Source organism: Oncorhynchus gorbuscha, unplaced genomic scaffold (assembly GCF_021184085.1).
Source record: "Oncorhynchus gorbuscha isolate QuinsamMale2020 ecotype Even-year unplaced genomic scaffold, OgorEven_v1.0 Un_scaffold_1128, whole genome shotgun sequence".
NCBI lineage: Eukaryota > Metazoa > Chordata > Actinopteri > Salmoniformes > Salmonidae > Oncorhynchus > Oncorhynchus gorbuscha.
Window position 1 is genome coordinate 107,664 of NW_025746000.1, and position 26,002 is coordinate 133,665.

The 26,002-nt window shown below is 40.1% G+C and overlaps 6 non-coding genes across 6 annotated transcripts; all 6 read left to right on the plus strand.

Annotated features, from left to right (window-relative positions):
* Positions 1-6,197: 6,197 nt before the first annotated feature.
* On the plus strand, positions 6,198-6,270 carry trnar-acg. The gene has a single exon. It is a non-coding gene; the product is annotated as a tRNA-Arg (tRNA).
* Positions 6,271-17,073: 10,803 nt separating this feature from the next.
* trnae-uuc lies at positions 17,074-17,145 on the plus strand. The gene has a single exon. It is a non-coding gene; the product is annotated as a tRNA-Glu (tRNA).
* Positions 17,146-17,731: 586 nt separating this feature from the next.
* On the plus strand, positions 17,732-17,803 carry trnae-uuc. The gene has a single exon. It is a non-coding gene; the product is annotated as a tRNA-Glu (tRNA).
* A 3,819-nt stretch (positions 17,804-21,622) lies between these two features.
* On the plus strand, positions 21,623-21,695 carry trnar-acg. Its single transcript has one exon. It is a non-coding gene; the product is annotated as a tRNA-Arg (tRNA).
* A 211-nt stretch (positions 21,696-21,906) lies between these two features.
* trnae-uuc lies at positions 21,907-21,978 on the plus strand. The gene has a single exon. It is a non-coding gene; the product is annotated as a tRNA-Glu (tRNA).
* Positions 21,979-25,117: 3,139 nt separating this feature from the next.
* Positions 25,118-25,189, plus strand: trnae-uuc. The gene has a single exon. It is a non-coding gene; the product is annotated as a tRNA-Glu (tRNA).
* Positions 25,190-26,002: the final 813 nt, after the last annotated feature.

The following is a 26,002-nucleotide window of genomic DNA, read 5'->3' on the forward strand; positions in this document are numbered from 1 at the left end:
TAAATGTGTGGCCAGTGGCGCAATGGATAAAGTGTCTGCCTACGGATAAGAAGATTCTAGGTTCAACTCCTGGCTGGCTCAATACTTTATTGAATTGACCAAAATCAATTTATTGAATTGACCGAAATCATCTGGACATTCCCCAACATCTCTGAGAAAAAAAGATGTCGCTTTTCAATCCAACAGGCATAATGTCAACATTTAAAGATTTGTCTGTGATGTCTATTTTTCAGTATGTGTCTTCCCATATGGTCTAGCGGTTAGGATTCCTGGTTTTCGCCCGGGTTCAACTCCCGTTATGGGAAAGAATATATTTTCGTAGGGTATCCACTTGTGTAACAACAGATGCAGCAGTTTCTCACAACACAACAATATTCCCTCAGCAACAGGAAATGTGACATGTTATGTAGATTCAAATTATACAAGGGTTTTTAAACGTTGAATACACTTCATGGCTGCATTTCTTGCTCTGCAGTAAAATTCATGCAACAACAGGAGGATCAAATTAAGATATGCATCTGAAACAGAAAACCAAGGAACCTTGTTTTTGACAGACGCTATGACTGTGTAAACTGGTCTAGCTATGACCTGACTTCTAACTTAGACGTGTTGCCAGTGGCACAATGGATAATGTGTCTAATAACAGAGCAGAACATTCAAGGTTCGACTCCTGGCTGCCTCAATAGTTTATTTAATTGACTGAAATCAAGCTGGGAATGATACTGTATAGCTTTCAGTGCTTTTGGCTGTTCTCACTTCAAACTCATTTTAGACGGATTTCATCTGGACATTCCCCATCACCTCTGAGAAAAAAAATGTAGCTTTTGAATCCAACAGGCATGATGTCAACATTTAAAGATTTGTCTGTGATGTGTATTCTGTAGCGCAGTTGGTAGAGCATGGCGCTTGTAACGCCAGGGTAGTGGGTTCGATTCCCGGGACCACCCATACGTAGAATGTATGCACACATGACTGTAAGTCGCTTTGGATAAAAGCGTCTGCTAAATGGCATATTATTATTATTATTATTATTATTATTATTTTAAGTATGTGTCTTCGCATATGGTCTAGCGGTTAGGATTCCTGGTTTTCACCCAGGTGGCAAGGGTTCAACTCCCGGTATGGGAAAGAATATATTTTGGTGTGGTACGCACTTGTGTAACAACAGATGCAGCAGTTTCACACAACACAACAATATTCCCTCAGCAACAAGAAATGTGACATGTTATGTAGATTCAAATTATATAAGGTTTTTTAAACGTTGAATACACTTCATGGCTGCATTTCTTGCTCTGCAGTAAAATTCATGCAACAACAGGAGGATCAAATTAAGATATGCATCTGAAACAGAAAACCAAGGAACCTTTTTGTTGACAGATGCTATGACTGTGTACACTGGTCTAGCTGTGACCTGACTACAGTTTAGATGTGGGGCCAGTGGTGCAATGGATAACGTGTCTGACTACGGATAAGAAGATTCTAGGTTTGACTCCTGGCTGGCTCAGTACTTTATTTAATTGACTGAAATCAAGCTGGGAATGATACTGTATACTTTTCAGTGCTTCTGGCTGTTGTCACTTCAAACACATTTTAGACGGATTTCATCTGGACATTCCCCAACATCTCTGAGAAAAAAAGATGTTGCTTTTAAATCCAACAGGCATAATGCAAACATTTAAAGATTTGTCTGTGATGTGTATTTTAAGTATGTGTCTTCCCATATGGTCTAGCGGTTAGGATTCCTGGTTTTCACCCAGGTGGCCCGGGTTCAACTCCTGGTATGGGAAAGAATAACTTGTCATTAGGTACTCACTTGTGTAACAACAGATGCAGTACTTTCACACAACACAACAATATTCACTCAGCAACAGGAAATGTGACATGTTATGTAGATTCATATTATATAACGTTTTTTAAACGTTGAATACACTTCATGGCTGCATTTCTTGCTCTGCAGTAAAATTCAAGTACAACAGGAGGATCAAATTAACATATGCATCTGAAACAGAAAACCAAGGAACCTTGTTGTTGAGAAACGCTATGACTGTGTACACTGGTCTAGCTGTGACCTGACTTCAGCTTAGACGTGGTGCCACTGGCGCAATGGATAACGTGTCTGACTACGGATCAGAAGATTCTAGGTTTGACTCCTGGCTGTCTCAATACTTTGTTTAATTGACTGAAATCAAGCAGGGAATGATACTCTATTCAAACACAAAAAAAGATGTAGCTTTTAAATCAAACAGGCATAATGTCAACATTTAAAGATTTGACTGTGATGTGTATTTTAAGTATGTTTCTTCCCATATGGTCTAGCGGTAAGGATTCCTGGTTTTCACCCAGGTGGCCAGGTTTCAATTCCCGGTATGAGAAATAATATATTGTCGTTAGGTACGTACTTGTGTAACAACAGATGCAGCAGTTTCTCACAACACAACAATATTCCCTCAGCAACAGGAAATGTGACTTGTTATGTAGATTCAAATTATACATGGCTTTTTAAACGTTGAATACACTTCATGGCTGCATTTCTTGCTCTGCAGTAAAATTCATGCAACAACAGGAGCATCAAATGATACTGTATACCTTTCTGTGCTTCTGGCTGTTCTCACTTCAAACACATTATAGATGGATTTCATCTGGACATTCCCCAACATCTCTGAGAAAAAAATATGTAGTTTTTGAATCCAACAGGCATAATGTCAACATTTAAAGATTTGTCTGTGATGTGTATTTTAAGTATGTGTCTTCCCATATGGTCTAGCGGTTAGGATTCCTGGATTTCACCCATGTGGCCTGGGTTCAACTCCCGGTATGGGAAAGAATATCTTTTCGTTAGGTACCCACTTGTGTAACAACAGATGCAGCAGTTTCACACAACACAACAATATTCCCTCAGCAACAGGAAATGTGACATGTTATGTATATTGAAATTATACAAAGCTTTTTAAACGTTGAATAAACTTCATGGCTGGATTTCTTGTTCTGCAGTAAAATTCATGCAACACCAGGAGGATCAAATTAAGATATGCATCTGAAACAGAAAAAAAATAACCTTGTTGAGAGACGCTATGACTGTGTACACTTGTCTAGCTGTGACCTGACTTCAGCTTTGACGTGGGGCCAGTGGCGCAATGGATAACGTTTCTGACTATGGATCAGAAGATTCTAGTTTCGACTCCTGGCTGGCTCAATACTTTGTTTAATAGACTGAAATCAAGCTGGGAATGATACTGTATACCTTTCAGTGCTTCTGGCTGTTCTCACTTCAAACACATTTTAGACGGATTTCATGTGGACATTCCCCAACATCTCTGAGAAAAAAGATGTAGCTTTTAAATCCAATAGGCATGATGTCAACATTTAAAGATTTGTCTGGGATGTGTATTTTAAGTATGTGTCTTCCCATATGGTCTAGCGGTTAGGATTCCTGGTTTTCACCCAGGTGGCCGGTTTCAACTCCCGGTATGGGAAAGAATATATTTTCTTTAGGTACCCACTTGTGTAACAACAGATGCAGCAGTTTCTCACAACACAACAATATTCACTCAGCAACAGGAAATGTGACATGATATGTAGATTCAAATTATATAAGGTTTTTAAACGTTGAATACACTTAATGGCTGAATTTCTTAAAGATTTAATGATTTGTCTGTGATGTGTATTTTAAGTATGTGACTTCCCATATGGTCTAGCAGTTAGGATTCCTGGTTTTCACCCAGGTGTCCTGGGTTCAACTCCCGGTATGGGAAAGAATATCTTGTCGTTAGGTACGCACTTGTATAACAACAGATGCAGCAGTTTCTCACAACTGTAAAAATATTCCCTCAGCAACAGGAAATGAGACATGTTATGTAGATTCAAATTATACAATTATTTTTAAACGTTGAATACACTTCATGGCTGCATTTCTTGCTCTGCAGTAAAATTCATGCAACAACAGGAGGATCAAATTAAGATATGCATCTGAAACAGAAAACCAAGGAACCTTGTTGTTGACAGACGCCATGACTGTGTACACTGGTCTAGCTGTGACCTGACTACTGCTTAGACCTGGGGCCAGTGACGCAATGGATAACGTGTCTGACTACGGATCAGAAGATTCTAGGTTCGACTCCTGGCTGGCTCAATACTTTATTTAATTGACTGAAATCAAGCTGGGAATGATACTGTATTAAAAAAATATGTAGCTTTTAAATCAAACAGGCATAATGTCAACATTAAAAGATTTGACTGTGATGTGTATTTTAAGTATGTTTCTTCCCATATGGTCTAGCGGTAAGGATTCCTGGTTTTCACCCAGGTGGCCAGGTTTCTATTCCCGGTATGAGAAAGAATACACTGGTCTAGCTGTGACCTGACTTCAGCTTAGACGTGGGGCCAGTTGTGCAATGCATAATGTGTCTGACTACGGATCAGAAGATTCTAGGTTCGACTCCTGGCTGGGTCAATACTTTATTTAATTGACTGAAATCAAGCTGGGAATGATACTGTATAACTTTCAGTGCTTCTGGCTGTTCTCACTTCAAACACATTTTAGACGGATTTCATCTGGACATTCCCCAACATCTCTGAGAAAAAAAGATGTAGCTTTTGAATCGAACAGGCATAATGTCAACATTTAAAGATTTGTCTGTGATGTGTATTTTAAGTATATGTCTTCCCATTTGGTCTAGCTGTTAGGATTCCTGGTTTTCACGCAGGTGGCCCTGGTTCAACTCCCGTTATGGGAAAGACTATCTTGTCGTTAGGTACTCACTTGTGTAACAACAGATGCAGCAGTTTCTCACAACACAACAATATTCCCACAGGAAATGTGACATGTTATGTAGATTCAAATTATACAAAGCTTTTTAAACGTTGAATAGGATTCCTGGTTTTCACCCAGGTGGCCTAGGATCAACTCCCGGTATAAGAAAGAATAACTTGTCGTTAGGTACGCACTTGTGTAACAACAAATGCAGCAGTTTCAACCACCTGAACCACTGCCTGTTCACCCCGCTATCATCCAGAAGGCGAGGTCAGTACAGGTGCATCAAAGCTGGGACCGAGAGACTGAAAAACAGCTTCTATCTCAAGGCCATCAGACTGTTAAACAGCCACCACTAACATTGAGTGGCTGCTGCCAACACACTGTAATTGACACTGACCCAACTCCAGCCATTTTAATAATGGGAATTGATGGGAAATGATGTAAATATATCACTAGCCACTTTAAACAATGCTACCTTATATAATGTTACTTACCCTACATTATTCATCTCATATGCATATGTATATACTGTACTCTACATCATCGACTGCATCCTTATGTAACACATGTATCACTAGCCACTTTAACTATGCCACTTTGTTTACTTTGTCTACACACTCATCTCATATGTATATACTGTACTCGATACCATCTACTGTATGCTGCTCTGTACCATCACTCATTCATATATCCTTATGTACATGTTCCTTATCCCCTTACACTGTGTATAAGACAGTAGTTTTGGAATTGTTAGTTAGATTACTTGTTGGTTATCACTGCATTGTCGGAACTAGAAGCACAAGCATTTCGCTACACTCACATTAACATCTGCTAACCATGTGTATGTGACAAATAAAATTTGATTTGATTTGATTTGAATGGATAACGTGTCTGACTACGGATCAGAAGATTCTAGGTTCGACTCCTGGCTGGCTCAATACTTTGTTTAATTGACTGAAATCAAGCAGGGAATGATACTGTATTAAAAAAAGATGTAGCTTTTAAATCAAACAGGCATAATGTCAACATTTAAAGATTTGTCTGTGATGTGTATTTTAAGTATGTGTCTTCCCATATGGTCTAGTGGTTAGGATTCCTGGTTTTCACCCAGGTGCCCTGGGTTCAACTCCCGGTATGGGAAAGGATATCTTGTCATTAGGTACCCATTTGTGTAACAACAGATGCAGCAGTTTCTCACAACACAACAATATTCCCTCAGCAACATGAAATGTGACATGTCATGTAGATTTGAATTATACAATTATTTTTAAACGTTGAATACACTTCATGGCTGCATTTCTTGCTCTGCAGTAAAATTCATGCAACAACAGGAGGATCAAATTAAGATATGCATCTGAAACAGAAAAAAAAGGAACCTTGTTGTTGAGAGACGCCATGACTGTGTACACTTGTCTAGCTGTGACCTGACTTCAGCTTAGACGTGGGGCCAGTGGCGCAATGGATAACGTGTCTGACTACGGATCAGAAGATTCTAGGTTCGACTCCTGGCTGGCTCAATACTTTGTTTAATTGACTGAAATCAAGCTGGGAATGATACTGTAAACCTTTCAGTGCTTCTGGCTGCTCTCACTTCAAACACATTTTAGACGGATTTCATCTGGACATTCCCCGACATCTCTGAGAACAAAATATTTAGCTTTTAAATCCAACAGGCATGATGTCAACATTTAAAGATTTGTCTGTGAAGTGTGTATTAACTATGTGTCTTCCCATATGGTCTAGCGGTTAGGATTGCTGGTTTTCACCCAGGTGGCCCGGGTTCAACTCCCGGTATGGGAAAGAATATATTTTCGTTAGGTACCCACTTGTGTATCAACAGATGCAGCAGTTTCTCACAACACAACAATATTCCCTCAGCAACAGGAAATGTGACTTGTTATGTAGATTCAAATTATACAAGGCTTTTTAAACGTTGAATACACTTCATGGCTGCATTTCTTGCTCTGCAGTAAAATTCATGCAACAACAGGAGGATCAAATTAAGATATGCATCTGAAACAGAAAACCAAGGAACCTTTTTGTTGACAGATGCTATGACTGTGTACACTGGTCTAGCTGTGACCTGACTCAGTTTAGATGTGGGGCCAGTGGTGCAATGGATAACGTGTCTGACTACGGATCAGAAGATTCTAGGTTTGACTCCTGGCTGGCTCAATACTTTATTTAATTGACTGAAATCAAGCTGGGAATGATACTGTATACTTTCAGTGCTTCTGGCTGTTCTCACTTCAAACACATTTTAGACGGATTTCATCTGGACATTCCCCAACATCTCTGAGAAAAAAGATGTTGCTTTTAAATCCAACAGGCATAATGTCAACATTTAAAGATTTGTCTGTGATGTGTATTTTAAGTATGTGTCTTCCCATATGGTCTAGCGGTTAGGATTCCTGGTTTTCACCCAGGTGGCCGGGTTCAACTCCTGGTATGGGAAAGAATAACTTGTCATTAGGTACTCACTTGTGTAACAACAGATGCAGTACTTTCACACAACACAACAATATTCCTCAGCAACAGGAAATGTGACATGTTATGTAGATTCAAATTATATAACGTTTTTTAAACGTTGAATACACTTCATGGCTGCATTTCTTGCTCTGCAGTAAAATTCATGCAACAACAGGAGGATCAAATTAAGATATGCATCTGAAACAGAAAACCAAGGAACCTTGTTGTTGACAGACGCTATGACTGTGTACACTGGTCTAGCTGTGACCTGACTTCAGCTTAGACGTGGGTGCCAGTGGCGCAATGGATAACGTGTCTGACTACGGATCAGAAGATTCTAGGTTTGACTCCTGGCTGTCTCAATACTTTATTTTTGAAATTGACTGAAATCAAGCAGGGAATGATACTCTATTAAAAAAGATGTAGCTTTTAAATCAAACAGGCATAATGTCAACATTTAAAGATTTGACTGTGATGTGTATTTTAAGTATGTTTCTTCCCATATGGTCTAGCGGTAAGGATTCCTGGTTTTCACCCAGGTGGCCAGGTTTCAATTCCCGGTATGAGAAATAATATATTGTCGTTAGGTACGTACTTGTGTAACAACAGATGCAGCAGTTTCTCACAACACAACAATATTCCCTCAGCAACAGGAAATGTGACTTGTTATGTGTAGATTCAAATTATACATGGCTTTTTAAACGTTGAATACACTTCATGGCTGCATTTCTTGCTCTGCAGTAAAATTCATGCAACAACAGGAGCATCAAATGATACTGTATACCTTTCTGTGCTTCTGGCTGTTCTCACTTCAAACACATTATAGATGGATTTCATCTGGACATTCCCCAACATCTCTGAGAAAAAATATGTAGTTTTTGAATCCAACAGGCATAATGTCAACATTTAAAGATTTGTCTGTGATGTGTATTTTAAGTATGTGTCTTCCCATATGGTCTAGCGGTTAGGATTCCTGGATTTCACCCATGTGGCCTGGGTTCAACTCCCGGTATGGGAAAGAATATCTTTTCGTTAGGTACCCACTTGTGTAACAACAGATGCAGCAGTTTCACACAACACAACAATATTCCCTCAGCAACAGGAAATGTGACATGTTATGTATATTGAAATTATACAAAGCTTTTTAAACGTTGAATAAACTTCATGGCTGGATTTCTGTTGCTCTGCAGTAAAATTCATGCAACACCAGGAGGATCAAATTAAGATATGCATCTGAAACAGAAAAAAAAATAACCTTGTTGACAGACGCTATGACTGTGTACACTTGTCTAGCTGTGACCTGACTTCAGCTTTGACGTGGGGCCAGTGGCGCAATGGATAACGTTTCTGACTATGGATCAGAAGATTCTAGTTTCGACTCCTGGCTGGCTCAATACTTTGTTTAATAGACTGAAATCAAGCTGGGAATGATACTGTATACCTTTCAGTGCTTCTGGCTGTTCTCACTTCAAACACATTTTAGACGGATTTCATGTGGACATTCCCCAACATCTCTGAGAAAAAAAGATGTAGCTTTTAAATCCAATAGGCATGATGTCAACATTTAAAGATTTGTCTGGGATGTGTATTTTAAGTATGTGTCTTCCCATATGGTCTAGCGGTTAGGATTCCTGGTTTTCACCCAGGTGGCCGGTTTCAACTCCCGGTATGGGAAAGAATATATTTTCTTTAGGTACCCACTTGTGTAACAACAGATGCAGCAGTTTCTCACAACACAACAATATTCACTCAGCAACAGGAAATGTGACATGATATGTAGATTCAAATTATATAAGGTTTTTTAAACGTTGAATACACTTAATGGCTGAATTTCTTAAAGATTTAATGATTTGTCTGTGATGTGTATTTTAAGTATGTGACTTCCCATATGGTCTAGCAGTTAGGATTCCTGGTTTTCACCCAGGTGTCCTGGGTTCAAATGGGAAAGAATATCTTGTCGTTAGGTACGCACTTGTATAACAACAGATGCAGCAGTTTTCACAACTGTAAAAATATTCCCTCAGCAACAGGAAATGAGACATGTTATGTAGATTCAAATTATACAATTATTTTTAAACGTTGAATACACTTCATGGCTGCATTTCTTGCTCTGCAGTAAAATTCATGCAACAACAGGAGGATCAAATTAACATATGCATCTGAAACAGAAAACCAAGGAACCTTGTTGTTGAGAAACGCTATGACTGTGTACACTGGTCTAGCTGTGACCTGACTTCAGCTTAGACGTGGGGCCAGTGGCGCAATGGATAACGTGTCTGACTACGGATCAGAAGATTCTAGGTTTGACTCCTGGCTGGCTCAATACTTTGTTTAATTTACTGAAATCAAGCTGGGAATGATACTGTATACCTTTCAGTGCTTCTGGCTGTTCTCACTTCAAACACATTTTAGACGGATTTCATCTGGACATTCCCCAACATCTCTGAGAAAAAAAGATGTAGCTTTTAAATCCAACAGGCATGATGTCAACATTTAAAGATTTGTCTGTGATGTGTATTTTAAGTATGTGTCTTCCCATATGGTCTAGCGGTTAGGATTCCTGGTTTTCACCCAGGTGGCCCGGGTTAAACTCCCGGTATGGGAAAGAATATCTTGTCGTTAGGTACGCACTGTGTAACAACAGAGCAGCATTTTCTCACAACACAACAATATTCGCTCAGGAAATGTGACATGTTATGTAGATTCAAATTATACATGGCATTTTAAACGTTGAATACACTTCATGGCTGCATTTCTTGCTCTGCAGTAAAATTCATGCAACAACAGGAGGATCAAATTAAGATATGCATCTGAAACAGAAAACCAAGGAACCTTGTTGTTGACAGACGCTATGACTGTGTACATTTGTCTAGCTGTGACCTGACTTCAGCTTAGACGTGGTGCCAGTGAGGGTAGGCAACAACATCTCCTCCCCGCTGATCCTCAACACGGGGGCCCCACAAGGGTGCGTTCTGAGCCCTCTCCTGTACTCCCTGTTCACCCACGACTGCGTGGCCACGCACGCCTCCAACTCAATCATCAAGTTTGCGGACGACACAACAGTGGTAGGCTTGATTACCAACAACGATGAGACGGCCTACAGGGAGGAGGTGAGGGCCCTCGGAGTGTGGTGTCAGGAAAATAACCTCACACTCAACGTCAACAAAACTAAGGAGATGATTGTGGACTTCAGGAAACAGCAGAGGGAACACCCCTATCCACATCGATGGAACAGTAGTGGAGAGGGTAGCTAGTTTTAAGTTCCTCGGCATACACATCACAGACAAACTGAATTGGTCCACTCACACTGACAGCGTCGTGAAGAAGGCGCAGCAGCGCCTATTCAACCTCAGGAGGCTGAAGAAATTCGGCTTGTCACCAAAAGCACTCACAAACGTCTACAGATGCACAATCGAGAGCATCCTGGCGGGCTGTATCACCGCCTGGTACGGCAACTGCTCCGCCCTCAACCGTAAGGCTCTCCAGAGGGTAGTGAGGACTGCACAACGCATCACCGGGGGCAAACTACCTGCCCTCCAGGACACCTACACCACCCGTTGTTACAGGAAGGCCATAAAGATCATCAAGGACATCAACCACCCGAACCACTGCCTGTTCACCCCGCTATCATCCAGAAGGCGAGGTCAGTACAGGTGCATCAAAGCTGGGACCGAGAGACTGAAAAACAGCTTCTATCTCAAGGCCATCAGACTGTTAAACAGCCACCACTAACATTGAGTGGCTTCTGCCAACACACTGTCATTGACACTGACCCAACTCCAGCCATTTTAATAATGGGAATTGATGGGAAATTATGTAAATATATCACTAGCCACTTTAAACAATGCTACCTTATATAATGTTACTTACCCTACATTATTCATCTCATATGCATATGTATATACTGTACTCTACATCATCGACTGCATCCTTATGTAACACATGTATCACTAGCCACTTTAACTATGCCACTTTGTTTACTTTGTCTACACACTCATCTCATATGTATATACTGTACTCGATACCATCTACTGTATGCTGCTCTGTACCATCACTCATTCATATATCCTCATGTACATGTTCCTTATCCCCTTACACTGTGTATAAGACAGTAGTTTTGGAATTGTTAGTTAGATTACTTGTTGGTTATCACTGCATTGTCGGAACTAGAAGCACAAGCATTTCGCTACACTCTCATTAACATCTGCTAACCATGTGTATGTGACGAATAACATTTGATTTGATTTGATTTGAATGGATAACGTGTCTGACTACGGATCAGAAGATTCTAGGTTTGACTCCTGGCTGGCTCAGTACTTTATTTAATTGACTGAAATCAAGCTGGGAATGATACTGTATACTTTTCAGTGCTTCTGGCTGTTGTCACTTCAAACACATTTTAGACGGATTTCATCTGGACATTCCCCAACATCTCTGAGAAAAAAAGATGTTGCTTTTAAATCCAACAGGCATAATGTCAACATTTAAAGATTTGTCTGTGATGTGTATTTTAAGTATGTGTCTTCCCATATGGTCTAGCGGTTAGGATTCCTGGTTTTCACCCAGGTGGCCCGGGTTCAACTCCTGGTATGGGAAAGAATAACTTGTCATTAGGTACTCACTTGTGTAACAACAGATGCAGTACTTTCACACAACACAACAATATTCACTCAGCAACAGGAAATGTGACATGTTATGTAGATTCATATTATATAACGTTTTTTAAACGTTGAATACACTTCATGGCTGCATTTCTTGCTCTGCAGTAAAATTCATGCAACAACAGGAGGATCAAATTAACATATGCATCTGAAACAGAAAACCAAGGAACCTTGTTGTTGAGAAACGCTATGACTGTGTACACTGGTCTAGCTGTGACCTGACTTCGGCTTAGACGTGGTGCCAGTGGCGCAATGGATAACGTGTCTGACTACGGATCAGAAGATTCTAGGTTTGACTCCTGGCTGTCTCAATACTTTGTTTAATTGACTGAAATCAAGCAGGGAATAATACTCTATTAAAAAAAGATGTAGCTTTTAAATCAAACAGGCATAGTGTCAACATTTAAAGATTTGACTGTGATGTGTATTTTAAGTATGTTTCTTCCCATATGGTCTAGCGGTAAGGATTCCTGGTTTTCACCCAGGTGGCCAGGTTTCAATTCCCGGTATGAGAAATAATATATTGTCGTTAGGTACCACTTGTGTAACAACAGATGCAGCAGTTTCTCACAACACAACAATATTCCCTCAGCAACAGGAAATGTGACTTGTTATGTAGATTCAAATTATACATGGCTTTTTAAACGTTGAATACACTTCATGGCTGCATTTCTTGCTCTGCAGTAAAATTCATGCAACAACAGGAGGATCAAATTAACATATGCATCTGAAACAGAAAACCAAGGAACCTTGTTGTTGAGAAACGCTATGACTGTGTACACTGGTCTAGCTGTGACCTGAATTCAGCTTAGACATGGTGCCACTGGCGCAATGGATAATGTGTCTGACTATGGATCAGAAGATTCTAGGTTCGACTCCTGGCTGTCTCAATACTTTGTTTAATTGACTGAAATCAAGCAGGGAATGATACTGTATTAAAAAAAGATGTAGCTTTTAAATCAAACAGGCATAATGTCAACATTTAAAGATTTGACTGTGATGTGTATTTTAAGTATGTTTCTTCCCATATGGTCTAGCGGTAAGGATTCCTGGTTTTCACCCAGGTGGCCAGGTTTCAATTCCCTGTATGAGAAAGAATACACTGGTCTAGCTGTGACCTGACTTCAGCTTAGACGTGGGGCCAGTGGCGCAATGCATAATGTGTCTGACTACGGATCAGAAGATTCTATGTTCGACTCCTGGCTGGGTCAATACTTTATTTAATTGACTGAAATCAAGCTGGGAATGGTGGCCATTTAAAGATTTGTCTGTGATGTGTATTTTTCAGTATGTGTCTTCCCATATGGTCTAGCGGTTAGGATTCCTGGTTTTCGCCCGGGTTCAACTCCCGTTATGGGAAAGAATATATTTTCGTTAGGTACCCACTTGTGTATCAACAGATGCAGCAGTTTCTCACAACACAACAATATTCCCTCAGCAACAGGAAATGTGACTTGTTATGTAGATTCAAATTATATAAGGCTTTTTAAACGTTGAATACACTTCATGGCTGCATCTTGCTCTGCAGTAAAATTCATGCAACAACAGGAGGATCAAATGATACTGTATACCTTTCTGTGCTTCTGGCTGTTCTCACTTCAAACACATTATAGATGGATTTCATCTGGACATTCCCCAACATCTCTGAGAAAAAAATATGTAGTTTTTGAATCCAACAGGCATAATGTCAACATTTAAAGATTTGTCTGTGATGTGTATTTTAAGTATGTGTCTTCCCATATGGTCTAGCGGTTAGGATTCCTGGATTTCACCCATGTGGCCTGGGTTCAACTCCCGGTATGGGAAAGAATATCTTTTCGTTAGGTACCCACTTGTGTAACAACAGATGCAGCAGTTTCACACAACACAACAATATTCCCTCAGCAACAGGAAATGTGACATGTTATGTATATTGAAATTATACAAAGCTTTTTAAACGTTGAATAAACTTCATGGCTGGATTTCTTGTTCTGCAGTAAAATTCATGCAACACCAGGAGGATCAAATTAAGATATGCATCTGAAACAGAAAAAAAATAACCTTGTTGAGAGACGCTATGACTGTGTACACTTGTCTAGCTGTGACCTGACTTCAGCTTTGACGTGGGGCCAGTGGCGCAATGGATAACGTTTCTGACTATGGATCAGAAGATTCTAGTTTCGACTCCTGGCTGGCTCAATACTTTGTTTAATAGACTGAAATCAAGCTGGGAATGATACTGTATACCTTTCAGTGCTTCTGGCTGTTCTCACTTCAAACACATTTTAGACGGATTTCATGTGGACATTCCCCAACATCTCTGAGAAAAAAGATGTAGCTTTTAAATCCAATAGGCATGATGTCAACATTTAAAGATTTGTCTGGGATGTGTATTTTAAGTATGTGTCTTCCCATATGGTCTAGCGGTTAGGATTCCTGGTTTTCACCCAGGTGGCCGGTTTCAACTCCCGGTATGGGAAAGAATATATTTTCTTTAGGTACCCACTTGTGTAACAACAGATGCAGCAGTTTCTCACAACACAACAATATTCACTCAGCAACAGGAAATGTGACATGATATGTAGATTCAAATTATATAAGGTTTTTAAACGTTGAATACACTTAATGGCTGAATTTCTTAAAGATTTAATGATTTGTCTGTGATGTGTATTTTAAGTATGTGACTTCCCATATGGTCTAGCAGTTAGGATTCCTGGTTTTCACCCAGGTGTCCTGGGTTCAACTCCCGGTATGGGAAAGAATATCTTGTCGTTAGGTACGCACTTGTATAACAACAGATGCAGCAGTTTCTCACAACTGTAAAAATATTCCCTCAGCAACAGGAAATGAGACATGTTATGTAGATTCAAATTATACAATTATTTTTAAACGTTGAATACACTTCATGGCTGCATTTCTTGCTCTGCAGTAAAATTCATGCAGCAACAGGAGGATCAAATTAAGATATGCATCTGAAACAGAAAACCAAGGAACCTTGTTGTTGACAGACGCCATGACTGTGTACACTGGTCTAGCTGTGACCTGACTACTGCTTAGACCTGGGGCCAGTGACGCAATGGATAACGTGTCTGACTACGGATCAGAAGATTCTAGGTTCAACTCCTGGCTGGCTCAATACTTTATTTAATTGACTGAAATCAAGCTGGGAATGATACTGTATTAAAAAAATATGTAGCTTTTAAATCAAACAGGCATAATGTCAACATTAAAAGATTTGACTGTGATGTGTATTTTAAGTATGTTTCTTCCCATATGGTCTAGCGGTAAGGATTCCTGGTTTTCACCCAGGTGGCCAGGTTTCAATTCCCGGTATGAGAAAGAATACACTGGTCTAGCTGTGACCTGACTTCAGCTTAGACGTGGGGCCAGTTGTGCAATGCATAATGTGTCTGACTACGGATCAGAAGATTCTAGGTTCGACTCCTGGCTGGGTCAATACTTTATTTAATTGACTGAAATCAAGCAGGGAATGATACTGTATACCTTTCAGTGCTTCTGGCTGTTCTCACTTCAAACACATTTTAGACGGATTTCATCTGGACATTCCCCAACATCTCTGAGAAAAAAAAGATGTAGCTTTTGAATCGAACAGGCATAATGTCAACATTTAAAGATTTGTCTGTGATGTGTATTTTAAGTATATGTCTTCCCATTTGGTCTAGCTGTTAGGATTCCTGGTTTTCAAGCAGGTGGCCCTGGTTCAACTCCCGCTATGGGAAAGACTATCTTGTCGTTAGGTACTCACTTGTGTAACAACAGATGCAGCATTTTCTCACAACACAACAATATTCCCACAGGAAATGTGACATGTTATGTAGATTCAAATTATACAAAGCTTTTTAAACGTTGAATAGGATTCCTGGTTTTCACCCAGGTGGCCTAGGATCAACTCCCGGTATAAGAAAGAATAACTTGGTTAGGTACGCACTTGTGTAACAACAGATTTCAACAGTTTCAACCACCTGAACCACTGCCTGTTCACCCCGCTATCATCCAGAAGGCGAGGTCAGTACAGGTGCATCAAAGCTGGGACCGAGAGACTGAAAAACAGCTTCTATCTCAAGGCCATCAGACTGTTAAACAGCCACCACTAACATTGAGTGGCTGCTGCCAACACACTGTAATTGACACTGACCCAACTCCAGCCATTTTAATAATGGGAATTGATGGGAAATGATGTAAATATATCACTAGCCACTTTAAACAATGCTACCTTATATAATGTTACTTACCCTACATTATTCATCTCATATGCATATGTATATACTGTACTCTACATCATCGACTGCATCCTTATGTAACACATGTATCACTAGCCACTTTAACTATGCCACTTTGTTTACTTTGTCTACACACTCATCTCATATGTATATACTGTACTCGATACCATCTACTGTATGCTGCTCTGTACCATCACTCATTCATATATCCTTATGTACATGTTCCTTATCCCCTTACACTGTGTATAAGACAGTAGTTTTGGAATTGTTAGTTAGATTACTTGTTGGTTATCACTGCATTGTCGGAACTAGAAGCACAAGCATTTCGCTACACTCACATTAACATCTGCTAACCATGTGTATGTGACAAATAAAATTTGATTTGATTTGATTTGAATGGATAACGTGTCTGACTACGGATCAGAAGATTCTAGGTTTGACTCCTGGCTGGCTCAATACTTTGTTTAATTGACTGAAATCAAGCAGGGAATGATACTGTATTAAAAAAGATGTAGCTTTTAAATCAAACAGGCATAATGTCAACATTTAAAGATTTGTCTGTGATGTGTATTTTAAGTATGTTTCTTCCCATGAGGATTCCTGGTTTTCACCCAGGTGGCCAGGTTTCAATTCCCTGTATGAAAGAATACACTGGTCTAGCTGTGACCTGACTTCAGCTTAGACGTGGGGCCAGTGGCGCAATGGATAACGTGTCTGACTACGGATCAGAAGATTCTAGGTTTGACTCCTGGCTGGCTCAATACTTTATTTAATTGACTGAAATCAAGCTGGGAATGATACTGTATAACTTTCAGTGCTTCTGGCTGTTCTCACTTCAAACACATTTTAGACGGATTTCATCTGGACATTCCCCAACATCTCTGAGAAAAAAGATGTAGCTTTTAAATCCAACAGGCATAATGTCAACATTTAAAGATTTGTCTGTGATGTGTATTTTAAGTATGTGTCTTCCCATATGGTCTAGCGGTTAGGATTCCTGGTTTTCACCCAGGTGGCCCGGGTTCAACTCCCGGTATGGGAAAGAATATCTTGTCTGTTAGGTACGCACTTGTGTAACAGCAGATGCAGCAGTTTCTCACAACACAACAATATTCACTCAGCAACAGGAAATGTGACATGTTCATGTAGATTCAAATTATACAAGGAGTTTTTAAACGTTGAATACACTTCATGGCTGCATTTCTTGCTCTGCAGTAAAATTCATGCAACAACAGGAGGATCAAATTAAGATATGCATCTGAAACAGAAAACCAAGGAACCTTGTTTTGACAGACGCTATGACTGTGTACACTGGTCTAGCTGTGACCTGACTTCAGCTTAGACTGGCCAGTGGCGCAATGGATAACGTGTCTGACTACGGATCAGAAGATTCTAGGTTTGACTCCTGGCTGGCTCAATACTTTATTTAATTGACTGAAATCAAGCTGGGAATGATACTGTAAACCTTTCAGTGCTTCTGGCTGTTCTCACTTCAAACACATTTTAGACGGATTTCATCTGGACATTCCCCAACATCTCTGAGAAAAAAAGATGTAGCTTTTAAATCCAACAGGCATAATGTCAACATTTAAAGATTTGTCTGTGATGTGTATTTTAAGTATGTGTCTTCCCATATGGTCTAGCGGTTAGGATTCCTGGTTTTCACCCAGGTGGCCCGGGTTCAACTCCCGGTATGGGAAAGAATATCTTGTCGTTAGGTACCACTTGTGTAACAACAGATGCAGCAGTTTCTCACAACACAACAATATTCCCTCAGCAACAGGAAATGTGACTTGTTATGTAGATTCAAATTATATAAGGCTTTTTAAACGTTGAATACACTTCATGGCTGCATTTCTTGCTCTGCAGTAAAATTCATGCAACAACAGGAGGATCAAATGATACTGTATACCTTTCTGTTGCTTCTGGCTGTTCTCACTTCAAACACATTATAGATGGATTTCATCTGGACATTCCCCAACATCTCTGAGAAAAAATATGTAGTTTTTGAATCCAACAGGCATAATGTCAACATTTAAAGATTTGTCTGTGATGTGTATTTTAAGTATGTGTCTTCCCATATGGTCTAGCGGTTAGGATTCCTGGATTTCACCCATGTGGCCTGGGTTCAACTCCCGGTATGGGAAAGAATATCTTTTCGTTAGGTACCCACTTGTGTAACAACAGATGCAGCAGTTTCACACAACACAACAATATTCCCTCAGCAACAGGAAATGTGACATGTTATGTATATTGAAATTATACAAAGCTTTTTAAACGTTGAATAAACTTCATGGCTGGATTTCTTGTTCTGCAGTAAAATTCATGCAACAACAGGAGGATCAAATTAAGATATGCATCTGAAACAGAAAAAATAACCTTGTTGACAGACGCTATGACTGTGTACACTGTCTAGCTGTGACCTGACTTCAGCTTTGACGTGGGGCCAGTGGCGCAATGGATAACGTTTCTGACTATGGATCAGAAGATTCTAGTTTGACTCCTGGCTGGCTCAATACTTTGTTTAATAGACTGAAATCAAGCTGGGAATGATACTGTATACCTTTCAGTGCTTCTGGCTGTTCTCACTTCAAACACATTTTAGACGGATTTCATCTGGACATTCCCCAACATCTCTGAGAAAAAAGATGTAGCTTTTAAATCCAACAGGCATGATGTCAACATTTAAAGATTTGTCTGTGATGTGTATTTTAAGTACGTGTCTTCCCATATGGTCTAGCGGTTAGGATTCCTGGTTTTCACCCAGGTGGCCGGTTTCAACTCCCGGTATGGGAAAGAATATATTTTCTTTAGGTACCCACTTGTGTAACAACAGATGCAGCAGTTTCTCACAACACAACAATATTCACTCAGCAACAGGAAATGTGACATGATATGTAGATTCAAATTATATAAGGTTTTTTAAACGTTGAATACACTTAATGGCTGAATTTCTTAAAGATTTAATGATTTGTCTGTGATGTGTATTTTAAGTATGTGACTTCCCATATGGTCTAGCAGTTAGGATTCCTGGTTTTCACCCAGGTGTCCTGGGTTCAACTCCCGGTATGGGAAAGAATATCTTGTCGTTAGGTACGCACTTGTATAACAACAGATGCAGCAGTTTCTCACAACTGTAAAAATATTCCCTCAGCAACAGGAAATGAGACATGTTATGTAGATTCAAATTATACAATTATTTTTAAACGTTGAATACACTTCATGGCTGCATTTCTTGCTCTGCAGTAAAATTCATGCAACAACAGGAGGATCAAATTAAGATATGCATCTGAAACAGAAAACCAAGGAACCTTGTTGTTGACAGACGCCATGACTGTGTACACTGGTCTAGCTGTGACCTGACTACTGCTTAGACCTGGGGCCAGTGACGCAATGGATAACGTGTCTGACTACGGATCAGAAGATTCTAGGTTCAACTCCTGGCTGGCTCAATACTTTATTTAATTGACTGAAATCAAGCTGGGAATGATACTGTATTAAAAAAATATGTAGCTTTTAAATCAAACAGGCATAATGTCAACATTAAAAGATTTGACTGTGATGTGTATTTTAAGTATGTTTCTTCCCATATGGTCTAGCGGTAAGGATTCCTGGTTTTCACCCAGGTGGCCAGGTTTCAATTCCCGGTATGAGAAAGAATACACTGGTCTAGCTGTGACCTGACTTCAGCTTAGACGTGGGGCCAGTTGTGCAATGCATAATGTGTCTGACTACGGATCAGAAGATTCTAGGTTCGACTCCTGGCTGGTCAATACTTTATTTAATTGACTGAAATCAAGCTGGGAATGATACTGTATAACCTTTCAGTGCTTCTGGCTGTTCTCACTTCAAACACATTTTAGACGGATTTCATCTGGACATTCCCCAACATCTCTGAGAAAAAAAAGATGTAGCTTTTGAATCGAACAGGCATAATGTCAACATTTAAAGATTTGTCTGTGATGTGTATTTTAAGTATATGTCTTCCCATTTGGTCTAGCTGTTAGGATTCCTGGTTTTCAAGCAGGTGGCCCTGGTTCAACTCCCGTTATGGGAAAGACTATCTTGTCGTTAGGTACTCACTTGTGTAACAACAGATGCAGCAGTTTCTCACAACACAACAATATTCCCACAGGAAATGTGACATGTTATGTAGATTCAAATTATACAAAGCTTTTTAAACGTTGAATAGGATTCCTGGTTTTCACCCAGGTGGCCTAGGATCAACTCCCGGTATAAGAAAGAATAACTTGTCGTTAGGTACGCACTTGTGTAACAACAGATTCAGCAGTTTCAACCACCTGAACCACTGCCTGTTCACCCCGCTATCATCCAGAAGGCGAGGTCAGTACAGGTGCATCAAAGCTGGGACCGAGAGACTGAAAAACAGCTTCTATCTCAAGGCCATCAGACTGTTAAACAGCCACCACTAACATTGAGTGGCTGCTGCCAACACACTGTAATTGACACTGACCCAACTCCAGCCATTTTAATAATGGGAATTGATGGGAAATGATGTAAATATATCACTAGCCACTTTAAACAATGCTACCTTATATAATGTTACTTACCCTACATTATTCATCTCATATGCATATGTATATACTGTACTCTACATCATCGACTGCATCCTTATGTAACACATGTATCACTAGCCACTTTAACTATGCCACTTTGTTTACTTTGTCTACACACTCATCTCATATGTATATACTGTACTCGATACCATCTACTGTATGCTGCTCTGTACCATCACTCATTCATATATCCTTATGTACATGTTCCTTATCCCCTTACACTGTGTATAAGACAGTAGTTTTGGAATTGTTAGTTAGATTACTTGTTGGTTATCACTGCATTGTCGGAACTAGAAGCACAAGCATTTCGCTACACTCACATTAACATCTGCTAACCATGTGTATGTGACAAATAAAATTTGATTTGATTTGATTTGAATGGATAACGTGTCTGACTACGGATCAGAAGATTCTAGGTTCGACTCTGGCTGGCTCAATACTTTGTTTAATTGACTGAAATCAAGCAGGGAATGATACTGTATTAAAAAAAGATGTAGCTTTTAAATCAAACAGGCATAATGTCAACATTTAAAGATTTGTCTGTGATGTGTATTTTAAGTATGTGTCTTCCCATATGGTCTAGCGGTTAGGATTCCTGGTTTTCACCCAGGTGCCCTGGGTTCAACTCCCGGTATGGGAAAGGATATCTTGTCATTAGGTACCCATTTGTGTAACAACAGATGCAGCAGTTTCTCACAACACAACAATATTCCCTCAGCAACATGAAATGTGACATGTCATGTAGATTCAAATTATACAATTATTTTTAAACGTTGAATACACTTCATGGCTGCATTTCTTGCTCTGCAGTAAAATTCATGCAACAACAGGAGGATCAAATTAAGATATGCATCTGAAACAGAAAAAAAGGAACCTTGTTGTTGAGAGACGCTATGACTGTGTACACTTGTCTAGCTGTGACCTGACTTCAGCTTAGACGTGGGGCCAGTGGCGCAATGGATAACGTGTCTGACTACGGATCAGAAGATTCTAGGTTCGACTCCTGGCTGGCTCAATACTTTGTTTAATTGACTGAAATCAAGCTGGGAATGATACTGTAAACCTTTCAGTGCTTCTGGCTGTTCTCACTTCAAACACATTTTAGACGGATTTCATCTGGACATTCCCCAACATCTCTGAGAAAAAAAGATGTAGCTTTTAAATCCGACAGGCATAATGTCAACATTTAAAGATTTGTCTGTGATGTGTATTTTAAGTATGTGTCTTCCCATATGGTCTAGCGGTTAGGATTCCTGGTTTTCACCCAGGTGGCCCGGGTTCAACTCCCGGTATGGGAAAGAATAACTTGTCGTTAGGTACGCACTTGTGTAACAACAGATGCAGCAGTTTCACACAACACAACAATATTCCCTCATCAACAGGAAATGTGACATGTTATGTAGATTCAAATTATGTAAGTTTTTTTAAACGTTGAATACACTTCATGGCTGCATTTCTTGCTCTGCAGTAAAATTCATGCAACAACAGGAGGATCAAATTAAGATATGCATCTGAAACAGAAAACCAAGGAACCTTTTTGTTGACAGACGCTATGACTGTGTACACTGGTCTAGCTGTGACCTGACTTCAGTTTAGATGTGAGGCCAGTGGCGCAATGGATAACGTGTCTGACTACGGATAAGAAGATTCTAGGTTTGACTCCTGGCTGGCTCAGTACTTTATTTAATTGACTGAAATCAAGCTGGGAATGATACTGTATGCTTTTCAGTGCTTTTGGCTGTTGTCACTTCAAACACATTTTAGACGGATTTCATCTGGACATCTCTGAGAAAAAAAGATGTAGTTTTTGAATCCAACAGGCATAATGTCAACATTTAAAGATTTGTCTGTGATGTGTATTTTAAGTATGTCTCTTCCCATATGGTCTAGCGGTTAGGATTCCTGGTTTTCACCCAGGTGGCCGGGGTTCAACTGCCGGTATGGGAAAGAATAACTTGTCATTAGGTACGCACTTGTGTAACAACAGATGCAGTACTTTCACACAACACAACAATATTCACTCAGCAACAGGAAATGTGACATGTCATGTAGATTTGAATTATACAATTTTTTAAAATGTTGAATACACTTCATGGCTGCATTTCTTGCTCTGCAGTAAAATTCATGCAACAACAGGAGGATCAAATTAAGATATGCATCTGAAACAGAAAACCAAGGAACCTTGTTGTTGAGAAACGCTATGACTGTGTACACTGGTCTAGCTGTGACCTGACTTCAGCTTAGACGTGGGGCCAGTGGCGCAATGGATAACGTGTCTGACTACGGATCAGAAGATTCTAGGTTTGACTCCTGGCTGGCTCAATACTTTGTTTAATTTACTGAAATCAAGCTGGGAATGATACTGTATACCTTTCAGTGCTTCTGGCTGTTCTCACTTCAAACACATTTTAGACGGATTTCATCTGGACATTCCCCAACATCTCTGAGAAAAAAAGATGTAGCTTTTAAATCCAACAGGCATGATGTCAACATTTAAAGATTTGTCTGTGATGTGTATTTTAAGTATGTGTCTTCCCATATGGTCTAGCGGTTAGGATTCCTGGTTTTCACCCAGGTGGCCCGGGTTAAACTCCCGGTATGGGAAAGAATATCTTGTCGTTAGGTACGCACTTGTGTAGCAGCAGTTTCTCACAACACAACAATATTCGCTCAGGAAATGTGACATGTTATGTAGATTCAAATTATACAATGCTTTTTAAACGTTAAATACACTTCATGGTTGCATTTCTTGCTCTGCAGTAAAATTCATGCAACAACAGGAGGATCAAATTAAGATATGCATCTGAAACAGAAAACCAAGGAACCTTGTTGTTGACAGACGCTATGACTGTGTACATTTGTCTAGCTGTGACCTGACTTCAGCTTAGACGTGGTGCCAGTGAGGGTAGGCAACAACATCTCCTCCCCGCTGATCCTCAACACGGGGGCCCCACAAGGGTGCGTTCTGAGCCCTCTCCTGTACTCCCTGTTCACCCACGACTGCGTGGCCACGCACGCCTCCAACTCAATCATCAAGTTTGCGGACGACACAACAGTGGTAGGCTTGATTACCAACAACGATGAGACGGCCTACAGGGAGGAGGTGAGGGCCCTCGGAGTGTGGTGTCAGGAAAATAACCTCACACTCAACGTCAACAAAACTAAGGAGATGATTGTGGACTTCAGGAAACAGCAGAGGGAACACCCCCTATCCACATCGATGGAACAGTAGTGGAGAGGGTAGCTAGTTTTAAGTTCCTCGGCATACACATCACAGACAAACTGAATTGGTCCACTCACACTGACAGCGTCGTGAAGAAGGCGCAGCAGCGCCTATTCAACCTCAGGAGGCTGAAGAAATTCGGCTTGTCACCAAAAGCACTCACAAACGTCTACAGATGCACAATCGAGAGCATCCTGGCGGGCTGTATCACCGCCTGGTACGGCAACTGCTCCGCCCTCAACCGTAAGGCTCTCCAGAGGGTAGTGAGGACTGCACAACGCATCACCGGGGGCAAACTACCTGCCCTCCAGGACACCTACACCACCCGTTGTTACAGGAAGGCCATAAAGATCATCAAGGACATCAACCACCCGAACCACTGCCTGTTCACCCCGCTATCATCCAGAAAGCGAGGTCAGTACAGGTGCATCAAAGCTGGGACCGAGAGACTGAAAAACAGCTTCTATCTCAAGGCCATCAGACTGTTAAACAGCCACCACTAACATTGAGTGGCTGCTGCCAACACACTGTCATTGACACTGACCCAACTCCAGCCATTTTAATAATGGGAATTGATGGGAAATGATGTAAATATATCACTAGCCACTTTAAACAATGCTACCTTATATAATGTTACTTACCCTACATTATTCATCTCATATGCATATGTATATACTGTACTCTACATCATCGACTGCATCCTTATGTAACACATGTATCACTAGCCACTTTAACTATGCCACTTTGTTACTTTGTCTACACACTCATCTCATATGTATATACTGTACTCGATACCATCTACTGTATGCTGCTCTGTACCATCACTCATTCATATATCCTTATGTACATGTTCCTTATCCCCTTACACTGTGTATAAGACAGTAGTTTTGGAATTGTTAGTTAGATTACTTGTTGGTTATCACTGCATTGTCGGAACTAGAAGCACAAGCATTTCGCTACACTCGCATTAACATCTGCTAACCATGTGTATGTGACAAATAAAATTTGATTTGATTTGATTTGAATGGATAACGTGTCTGACTACGGATCAGAAGATTCTAGGTTCGACTCCTGGCTGGCTCAATACTTTGTTTAAGTGACTGAAATCAAGCAGGGAATGATACTGTATTAAAAAAGATGTAGCTTTTAAATCAAACAGGCATAATGTCAACATTTAAAGATTTGTCTGTGATGTGTATTTTAAGTATGTGTCTTCCCATATGGTCTAGCGGTTAGGATTCCTGGTTTTCACCCAGGTGGCCCGGGTTCAACTCCCGGTATGGGAAAGAATATCTTGTCATTAGGTACCCACTTGTGTAACAACAGATGCAGCAGTTTCTCACAACACAACAATATTCCCTCAGCAACAGGAAATGTGACTTGTTATGTAGATTCAAATTATACAAGGCTTTTTAAACGTTGAATACACTTCATGGCTGCATTTCTTGCTCTGCAGTAAAATTCATGCAACAACAGGAGGATCAAATTAAGATATGCATCTGAAACAGAAAACCAAGGAACCTTGTTGTTGACAGACGCCATGACTGTGTACACTGGTCTAGCTGTGACCTGACTTCAGCTTAGACGTGGTGCCAGTGGCGCAATGGATAACGTGTCTGACTATGGATCAGAAGATTCTAGGTTTGACTCCTGGCTGGCTCAATACTTTGTTTAATTGACTGAAATCAAGCAGGGAATGATACTGTATACCTTTCAGTGCTTCTGGCTGTTCTCACTTCAAACACATTATAGATGGATTTCATCTGGACATTCCCCAACATCTCTGAGAAAAAAAGATGTAGTTTTTGAATCCAACAGGCATAATGTCAACATTTAAAGATTTGTCTGTGATGTGTATTTTAAGTATGTGTCTTCCCATATGGTCTAGCGGTTAGGATTCCTGGTTTTCACCCAGGTGGCCTGGGTTCAACTCCCGGTATGGGAAAGAATATATTTTTCGTTAGGTACCCACTTGTGTAACAACAGATGCAGCAGTTTCTCACAACACAACAATATTCCCTCAGCAACAGGAAATGTGACTTGTTATGTAGATTCAAATTATACAAGGCTTTTTAAACGTTGAATACACTTCATGGCTG